The sequence below is a fragment of the Phalangium opilio genome, unplaced genomic scaffold (assembly GCF_054372755.1).
Source record: "Phalangium opilio isolate 3A_F unplaced genomic scaffold, DU_Popi_V2 ptg000101l_1, whole genome shotgun sequence".
NCBI classification, from domain to species: domain Eukaryota; kingdom Metazoa; phylum Arthropoda; class Arachnida; order Opiliones; family Phalangiidae; genus Phalangium; species Phalangium opilio.
In genome coordinates this window covers 7451702-7460711 of record NW_028324204.1, presented here as the reverse complement: position 1 = coordinate 7460711, position 9010 = coordinate 7451702, and the positions used below count along the sequence as shown (strand labels likewise).

The 9010-nt window shown below is 45.7% G+C and overlaps 1 non-coding gene across 1 annotated transcript; it reads left to right on the top strand.

The window, feature by feature from the left end:
• Positions 1-230: 230 nt before the first annotated feature.
• On the top strand, positions 231-303 carry TRNAS-GCU (transfer RNA serine (anticodon GCU)). Its single transcript has one exon. It is a non-coding gene; the product is annotated as a tRNA-Ser (tRNA).
• Positions 304-9010: the final 8707 nt, after the last annotated feature.

The following is a 9010-nucleotide window of genomic DNA, read 5'->3' as shown; positions in this document are numbered from 1 at the left end:
TCCGGGAGCGGTGTTGTGAGGTGTCAGCTGTAACCCAGAATATAAAAGTTTTTCCACAATACCTGAAGACCATTTAATTTTTGGGCTTCCTTTTCGCAATGGTTATCACGTTCATCTGTTAACCGAAAGGTCGGTGGTTCGAGCCCACCCGGGAGCGGTGTTTGAGGCCTCAGATGTGACGTAAAAAGTCAAAGTTTTCCCACAATACCTGACGAACATTTATTTTTTGGGCTTCCGTGGCGCAATGGTTAGCGCATTCGGCTGCTAACCGAAAGGTTGGTGGTTCGAGCCCATCCCGGAGCGGTGTTGTGAGATCTCAGATGTGACGTAAAAAGTCAACGTTTTTCCACAATACCTGACAACCATTGAATTTCTGAGCTTCCGTGGCTCAATGGTTAGCGCGTTCGGCTGTTAACTCAAAGGTCGGTGGTTCGAGCCCACCCGGGAGCGGTGTTGTGAGATCTCAAATGTAACTAAAAAAGCCAAAGTTTTTCCACAATACCTGACAACATTTTAAATTCTAAGCTTCCATGGCGCAATGCTTAGTGCGTTCGGCTGTTAACCGAAAGGTCGGTGGTTCGAGCCCACCCGGGAGCGGTGTTGTGAGGGCTCAGATGTGACGTAAAAAGTCAAAGTTTTCCCACAATACCTGACGAAGATTTATTTTTTGGGCTTCCGTGGCGTAATGGTTAGCGCATTCGGCTGTTAACCGAAAGGTTGGTGGTTCGAGCCCATCCCGGAGCGGTGTTGTGAGATCTCAGATGTGACGTAAAAAGTGAAAGTTTTTCCACAATACCTGACGACTATATAATTTTTGGGCTTCCGTTGCGCAATGGTTATCGCGTTCATCTGTTAACCGAAAGGTTGGTGGTTCGAGCCCACCCGGGAGCGGTGTTGTGAGATCTCAAAAGTAACGTAAAAAGCCAAAGTTTTTCCACAATACCTGACAACATTTTAAATTCTAAGCTTCCGTGGCGCAATGCTTAGTGCGTTCGGCTGTTAACCGAAATGTCGGTGGTTCGAAACCACCCGGGAGCGGTGTTGTGAGGTCTCAGATGTGACGTAAAAAGTCAAAGTTTTTCCACAATACCTGACAACCATTGAATTTCTGAGCTTCCTTGGCTCAATGGTTAGCGCGTTCGGCTGTTAACCGAAAGGTTGGTGGTTCAAGCCCATCCGGGAGCGGTGTTGTGAGGTCTCAGATGTGACGTAAAAAGTCAAAGTTTTTCCAGTATACCTGACGACGATATAATTTTTGGGCTTCCGTTGCGCAATGGTTATCGCGTTCATCTGTTAACCGAAAGGTTGGTGGTTCGAGCCCACCCGGGGGCGGTGTTGTGAGATCTCAAAAGTAACGTGGGAAAACTTTGAATTTTTACGTCACATCTGGGACCTCACAACACCGCTCCGGGATGGGCTCGAACCACCAACCTTTCGATTAACAGCCGAACAAACTAACCATTGCGCCACGGAAGCCCAAAAATTTAATGGTCGTCAGGTATTGTGAAAAAACTTTGACTTTTTACGTCACGTCTTAGACCTCACAACACCGCTCCCGGATGGGCTCGAACCACCAACCTTTCGGTTAACAGCTGAACGCGCTAACCATTGAGCCACGCAACCCCAAAAATTAAATGGTCGTCAGGTATTGTGGAAAAACTTTGACTTTTTACGTCACATCTTAGACCTCACAACACCGCTCCCGGATGGGCTCGAACCACCAACCTTTCGAATAACAGCCGAACAAGCTAACCATTGCGCCACGGAATTCCAAAAATTTAATGGTCGTCAGGTATTGTGGAAAAACTTTGACTTTTTACGTTACATCTGAGACTTCACAACACCGCTCCCGGGTGGGCTTGAACCACCAACCTTTCGGTTAACAGCTGAACGCGCTAACCATTGCGCCACGGAAGCCCAAAAATTAAATGTTCGTCAGGAATTGTGGAAAAACACTGACTTTCTACGTTACATCTGAGACCTCACAACACCGCTCACGGGTGGGCTTGAACCACCAACCTTTCGGTTAACTGATGAACGCGCTAACCATTGCGCCACGGAAGCCCAAAAATTAAATGGTTGTTAGGTATTGTGGAAAAACTTACGACTTTTTACGTTTCTTATAAAACTTAACACCAACGTTCCCGGTTGGGCTTGAGCCGCCAACCTATCGGATAACAGCCGAACAAGCTAACCATTGCGCCACGGAAGCCCAAAAATTAAATGGTCGTCAGGTATTGTGGAAAAACTCTGACTTTTTACGTTACATCTGAGACCTCAGAACACCGCTCCCGGGTGGGCTCGAACCACCAACCTTTCGAATAACAGCCGAACAAGCTAACCATTGCGCCACGGAATTCCAAAAATTTAATGGTCGTCAGGTATTGTGGAAAAACTTTGACTTTTTACGTTACATCTGAGACTTCACAACACCGCTCCCGGGTGGGCTTGAACCACCAACCTTTCGGTTAACAGCTGAACGCGCTAACCATTGCGCCACGGAAGCCCAAAAATTAAATGTTCGTCAGGAATTGTGGAAAAACACTGACTTTCTACGTTACATCTGAGACCTCACAACACCGCTCACGGGTGGGCTTGAACCACCAACCTTTCGGTTAACTGATGAACGCGCTAACCATTGCGCCACGGAAGCCCAAAAATTAAATGGTTGTTAGGTATTGTGGAAAAACTTACGACTTTTTACGTTTCTCATAAAACTTAACACCAACGTTCCCGGTTGGGCTTGAGCCGCCAACCTATCGGATAACAGCCGAACAATCTAACCATTGCGCCACGGAAGCCCAAAAATTAAATGGTCGTCAGGTATTGTGGAAAAACTCTGACTTTTTACGTTACATCTGAGACTTCACAACACCGCTCCCGGGTGGGCTTGAACCACCAACCTTTCGGTTAACAGCTGAAGCGGTGTTGTGAGGTCTCAGATGTAAGGTAAAAAGCCAAAGTTTTTACACAATACCAGACGACCATTAAATTTTCGGGCTTCTGTGGCGCATTTTTAGCAAGTTCGGCTGTTATCCGAAAGGTTGGTGGTTCGAGCCCACCCGTGAGCAGTGTTGTGAGGTGTTGGATGTAACCCAAAATGTAAAAGTTTTTCCACAATACCTGACGACCATTTAATTTTTAGGGTTCCTGGCACGATGGTTAGCGCGTTCGGCTGTTAACTGAAAGGTTGGTGGTTAGAGCCCACGCTGGAGCGTTAGTGTGAAGTGTTATAAGTAACAAAGAGCTTGGAACATATAAGCCCCTAGAATTACACATCAAATCTACGCTTCGCGCGCCCGGTTTTTTCAACAAGTATACTTTATCATTCGTCGGTAGCGCCATCTATGTGTGTGGCGCATAACTAGAATTTTCTATATTTGATTTTTTGCGCGAAAATGAAACATTTTCAAAGTGCTTTTAGTTTAATACACTACATGTTTAAATATAGTTTTTAAACGTTTAATAACATAATAAAAACGATTTATTATTGAGGAAAACATCTGAAACCTCACAGCACCGCTCCTGGGTGGGCTAGAACCACTAACCTTTCGATTAACAGCTGAACGAGCTAACCATTGCGCCACGGAAGCCCGAAAATTAGGTGATCGTCAGGCATTGTGGAAAAACACCGACTTTTTACGTTACATCTGAGACCTCACAACACCGCTCCCGGATGGGCTCGAACCACCAACCTTTCGAATAACAGCCGAACAAGCTAACCATTGCGCCACGGAAGCCCAAAAATTTAATGGTCGTCAGGTATTGTGGAAAAACTTTGACTTTTTACGTTACATCTGAGACTTCACAACACCGCTCCCGGGTGGGCTTGAACCACCAACCTTTCGGTTAACAGCTGAACGCGCTAACCATTGCGCCACGGAAGCCCAAAAATTAAATGTTCGTCAGGAATTGTGGAAAAACACTGACTTTCTACGTTACATCTGAGACCTCACAACACCGCTCACGGGTGGGCTTGAACCACCAACCTTTCGGTTAACTGATGAACGCGCTAACCATTGCGCCACGGAAGCCCAAAAATTAAATGGTTGTTAGGTATTGTGGAAAAACTTACGACTTTTTACGTTTCTTATAAAACTTAACACCAACGTTCCCGGTTGGGCTTGAGCCGCCAACCTATCGGATAACAGCCGAACAAGCTAACCATTGCGCCACGGAAGCCCAAAAATTAAATGGTCGTCAGGTATTGTGGAAAAACTCTGACTTTTTACGTTACATCTGAGACCTCAGAACACCGCTCCCGGGTGGGCTTGAACCACCAACCGTTCGGTTAACAGATGAACGGGCTAACCATTGCGCCACGGAAGCCAAAAATTAAATGGTTGTTAGGTATTGTGGAAAAACTTACGACTTTTTACGTTTCTCATAAAACTTAACACCAACGTTCCCGGTTGGGCTTGAGCCGCCAACCTATCGGATAACAGCCGAACAATCTAACCATTGCGCCACGGAAGCCCAAAAATTAAATGGTCGTCAGGTATTGTGGAAAAACTCTGACTTTTTACGTTACATCTGAGACTTCACAACACCGCTCCCGGGTGGGCTTGAACCACCAACCTTTCGGTTAACAGCTGAAGCGGTGTTGTGAGGTCTCAGATGTAAGGTAAAAAGCCAAAGTTTTTACACAATACCAGACGACCATTAAATTTTCGGGCTTCTGTGGCGCATTTTTAGCAAGTTCGGCTGTTATCCGAAAGGTTGGTGGTTCGAGCCCACCCGTGAGCAGTGTTGTGAGGTGTTGGATGTAACCCAAAATGTAAAAGTTTTTCCACAATACCTGACGACCATTTAATTTTTAGGGTTCCTGGCACGATGGTTAGCGCGTTCGGCTGTTAACTGAAAGGTTGGTGGTTAGAGCCCACGCTGGAGCGTTAGTGTGAAGTGTTATAAGTAACAAAGAGCTTGGAACATATAAGCCCCTAGAATTACACATCAAATCTACGCTTCGCGCGCCCGGTTTTTTCAACAAGTATACTTTATCATTCGTCGGTAGCGCCATCTATGTGTGTGGCGCATAACTAGAATTTTCTATATTTGATTTTTTGCGCGAAAATGAAACATTTTCAAAGTGCTTTTAGTTTAATACACTACATGTTTAAATATAGTTTTTAAACGTTTAATAACATAATAAAAACGATTTATTATTGAGGAAAACATCTGAAACCTCACAGCACCGCTCCTGGGTGGGCTAGAACCACTAACCTTTCGATTAACAGCTGAACGAGCTAACCATTGCGCCACGGAAGCCCGAAAATTAGGTGATCGTCAGGCATTGTGGAAAAACACCGACTTTTTACGTTACATCTGAGACCTCACAACACCGCTCCCGGATGGGCTCGAACCACCAACCTTTCGGTTAACAGCCGAACGCGCTAACCATTGCGCCACGGAAGCCCAAAAATTAAATGGTCGTCATGTATTTTTGAAAAACTTTAGCTTTTTACGTTACATTTGAGATCTCGCAACACCGCTCCCGGGTGGGCTCGAACCACCAACCTTTCGGTTAACAGCCGAACGCGCTAACTATTGAGCCACGGAAGCTCAGAAATTGAATGGTTGTCAGGTATTGTGGAAAAACTCTGACTTTTTACGTTACATCTGAGACCTCACAACACCGCTCCCGGGTGGGCTTGAACCACCAACCTTTCGGTTAACAGCTGAACGCGCTAACCATTGCGCCACGGAAGCCCAAAAATTAAATGGTCGTCAGGTATTGTGGAAAACTTATGACTTTTTACGCTACATCTGAGACCCCACCCCACAACACCTCTCCCGGGTGGGCTGGAACCACCAACCGTTCGGTTTACAGATGAACGGGCTAACCATTGCGCCACGGAAGCCAAAAAATTAAATGGTTGTTAGGTATTGTGGAAAAACTTACGACTTTTTACGTTTCTTATAAAACTTAACACCAACGTTCCCGGTTGGGCTTGAGCCGCCAACCTATCGGATAACAGCCGAACAATCTAACCATTGCGCCACGGAAGCCCAAAAATTAAATGGTCGTCAGGTATTGTGGAAAAACTCTGACTTTTTACGTTACATCTGTGACTTCACAACACCGCTCCCGGGTGGGCTTGAACCACCAACCTTTCGGTTAACAGCTGAAGCGGTGTTGTGAGGTCTCAGATGTAAGGTAAAAAGCCAAAGTTTTTACACAATACCAGACGACCATTAAATTTTCGGGCTTCTGTGGCGCATTTTTAGCAAGTTCGGCTGTTATCCGAAAGGTTGGTGGTTCGAGCCCACCCGGGAGCAGTGTTGTGAGGTGTTGGATGTAACCCAAAATGTAAAAGTTTTTCCACAATACCTGACGACCATTTAATTTTTAGGGTTCCTGGCACGATGGTTAGCGCGTTCGGCTGTTAACTGAAAGGTTGGTGGTTAGAGCCCACGCTGGAGCGTTAGTGTGAAGTGTTATAAGTAACAAAGAGCTTGGAACATATAAGCCCCTAAAATTACACATCAAATCTACGCTTCGCGCGCCCGGTTTTTTCAACAAGTATACTTTATCATTCGTCGGTAGCTCCATCTATGTGTGTGGCGCATAACTAGAATTTTCTATATTTGATTTTTTGCGCGAAAATGAAACATTTTCAAAGTGCTTTTAGTTTAATACACTACATGTTTAAATATAGTTTTTAAACGTTTAATAACATAATAAAAACGATTTATTATTGAGGAAAACATCTGAAACCTCACAGCACCGCTCCTGGGTGGGCTAGAACCACTAACCTTTCGGTTAACAGCTGAACGAGCTAACCATTGCGCCACGGAAGCCCGAAAATTAGGTGATCGTCAGGCATTGTGGAAAAACACCGACTTTTTACGTTACATCTGAGACCTCACAACACCGCTCCCGGATGGGCTCGAACCACCAACCTTTCGGTTAACAGCCGAACGCGCTAACCATTGCGCCACGGAAGCCCAAAAATTAAATGGTCGTCATGTATTGTTGAAAAACTTTAGCTTTTTACGTTACATTTGAGATCTCGCAACACCGCTCCCGGGTGGGCTCGAACCACCAACCTTTCGGTTAACAGCCGAACGCGCTAACCATTGAGCCACGGAAGCTCAGAAATTGAATGGTTGTCAGGTATTGTGGAAAAACTCTGACTTTTTACGTTACATCTGAGACCTCACAACACCGCTCCCGGGTGGGCTTGAACCACCAACCTTTCGGTTAACAGCTGAACGCGCTAACCATTGCGCCACGGAAGCCCAAAAATTAAATGGTCGTCAGGTATTGTGGAAAACTTATGACTTTTTACGTCACATCTGAGACCTGGGTAAGAGCCCACCCGGGAGCGGTGTTGTGAGTCCTCAGATGTGACGTAAAAAGCCAAAGTTTTTATACATTACTTGACGACCATTTAATTTTTGGGCTTCTGTGGTGCAATGGTTAGCGCGTTCAGCTGTTATTCGAAAGGTTGGTGGTTCGAGCCCAACTTGGAGAGGTGTGGGGGTCTCAGATGTAACGTAAAAATTCATAAGTTTTCTACTATACCTGACAACCATTTAATTTCTGAGCTTCCGTGGCTCGATGGTTAGCGCGTTGGGCTGTTAACCGAAAGGTTGGTGGTTCGAGACCACCCGGGTGCGGTATTGTGAGATCTCAGATGTGACGTAAAAAGCCAAAGTTTTTCCACAGTACCTGACGACCATTTAATTTTTAGGCTTCCGTGGCGCAATGGCTAGCGCGTTCGGCTGTTAACCGAAAGGTTGGTGGTTCGAGCCCATCCGGGAGCGGTGATGTAAGGTCCCAGATGTGACGTAAAAAGTCAAAGTTTTTCCACAATACCTGACGACCGTTTAATTTTTGGGCTTCCGTGGTGCAATGGTTAGCGCGCTCAGCTGTTATTTAAAAGGTTGGTGGTTCGAGCCCACCCGGGAGCGGTGTTGTGAGATTTCAGATGTAAGGTAAAAAGCCAAAGTTTTTACACAATACCAGACGACCATTAAATTTTCGGGCTTCTGTGGCGCATTTTTAGCAAGTTCGGCTGTTATCCGAAAGGTTGGTGGTTCGAGCCCACCCGGGAGCAGTGTTGTGAGGTGTCGGATGTAACCCAAAATGTAAAAGTTTTTCCAAAATACCTGACGACCATTTAATTTTTAGGCTTCCTGGCGCGATGGTTAGCGCGTTCGGCTGTTAACCGAAAGGTTGGTGGTTCGAGCCCATCCGGGAGCGGTGTTGTGAGGTCTCAGATGTGACGTAAAAAGTCAAAGTTTTTCCACAAAACCTGACGACCATTTAATTCTTGGGCTTCCGTGGAGCAATGGTTAGCGCGTTCTGCTGTTATCCGAAAGGTTGGTGGTTCAAGCCTACCCGGGAGCGGTGTTGTGAGGTGTCAAATGTAACCCAAAATATAAAAGTTTTTCCACAATACCAGACGACGATATAATTTTTGGGCTTCCGTTGCGCAATGGTTATCGCGTTCATCTGTTAACCGAAAGGTTGGTGGTTCGAGCCCACCCGGGAGCGGTGTTGTGAGATCTCAAAAGTAACGTAAAAAGCCAAAGTTTTTCCACAACACCTGACAACATTTTAAATTCTAAGCTTCCGTGGCGCAATGTTTTGTGCTTTCGTCTGTTAACCGAAAGGTTGGTGGTTCGAGCCCATCCGGGAGCGGTGTTGTGAGGTGTCAGCTGTAACCCAGAATATAAAAGTTTTTCCACAATACCTGAAGACCATTTAATTTTTGGGCTTCCTTTTCGCAATGGTTATCACGTTCATCTGTTAACCGTAAGGTTGGTCGTTCGAGCCCACCCGGGAGCGGTGTTGTGAGATCTCAAATGTAACGTAAAAAGCCAAAGTTTTTCCACAATACCTGACAACATTTTAAATTCTAAGCTTCCGTGGCGCAATGCTTAGTGCGTTCGGCTGTTAACCGAAAGGTCGGTGGTTCGAGCCCACCCGGGAGCGGTGTTTGAGGCCTCAGATGTGACGTAAAAAGTCAAAGTTTTCCCACAATACCTGACGAACATTTAT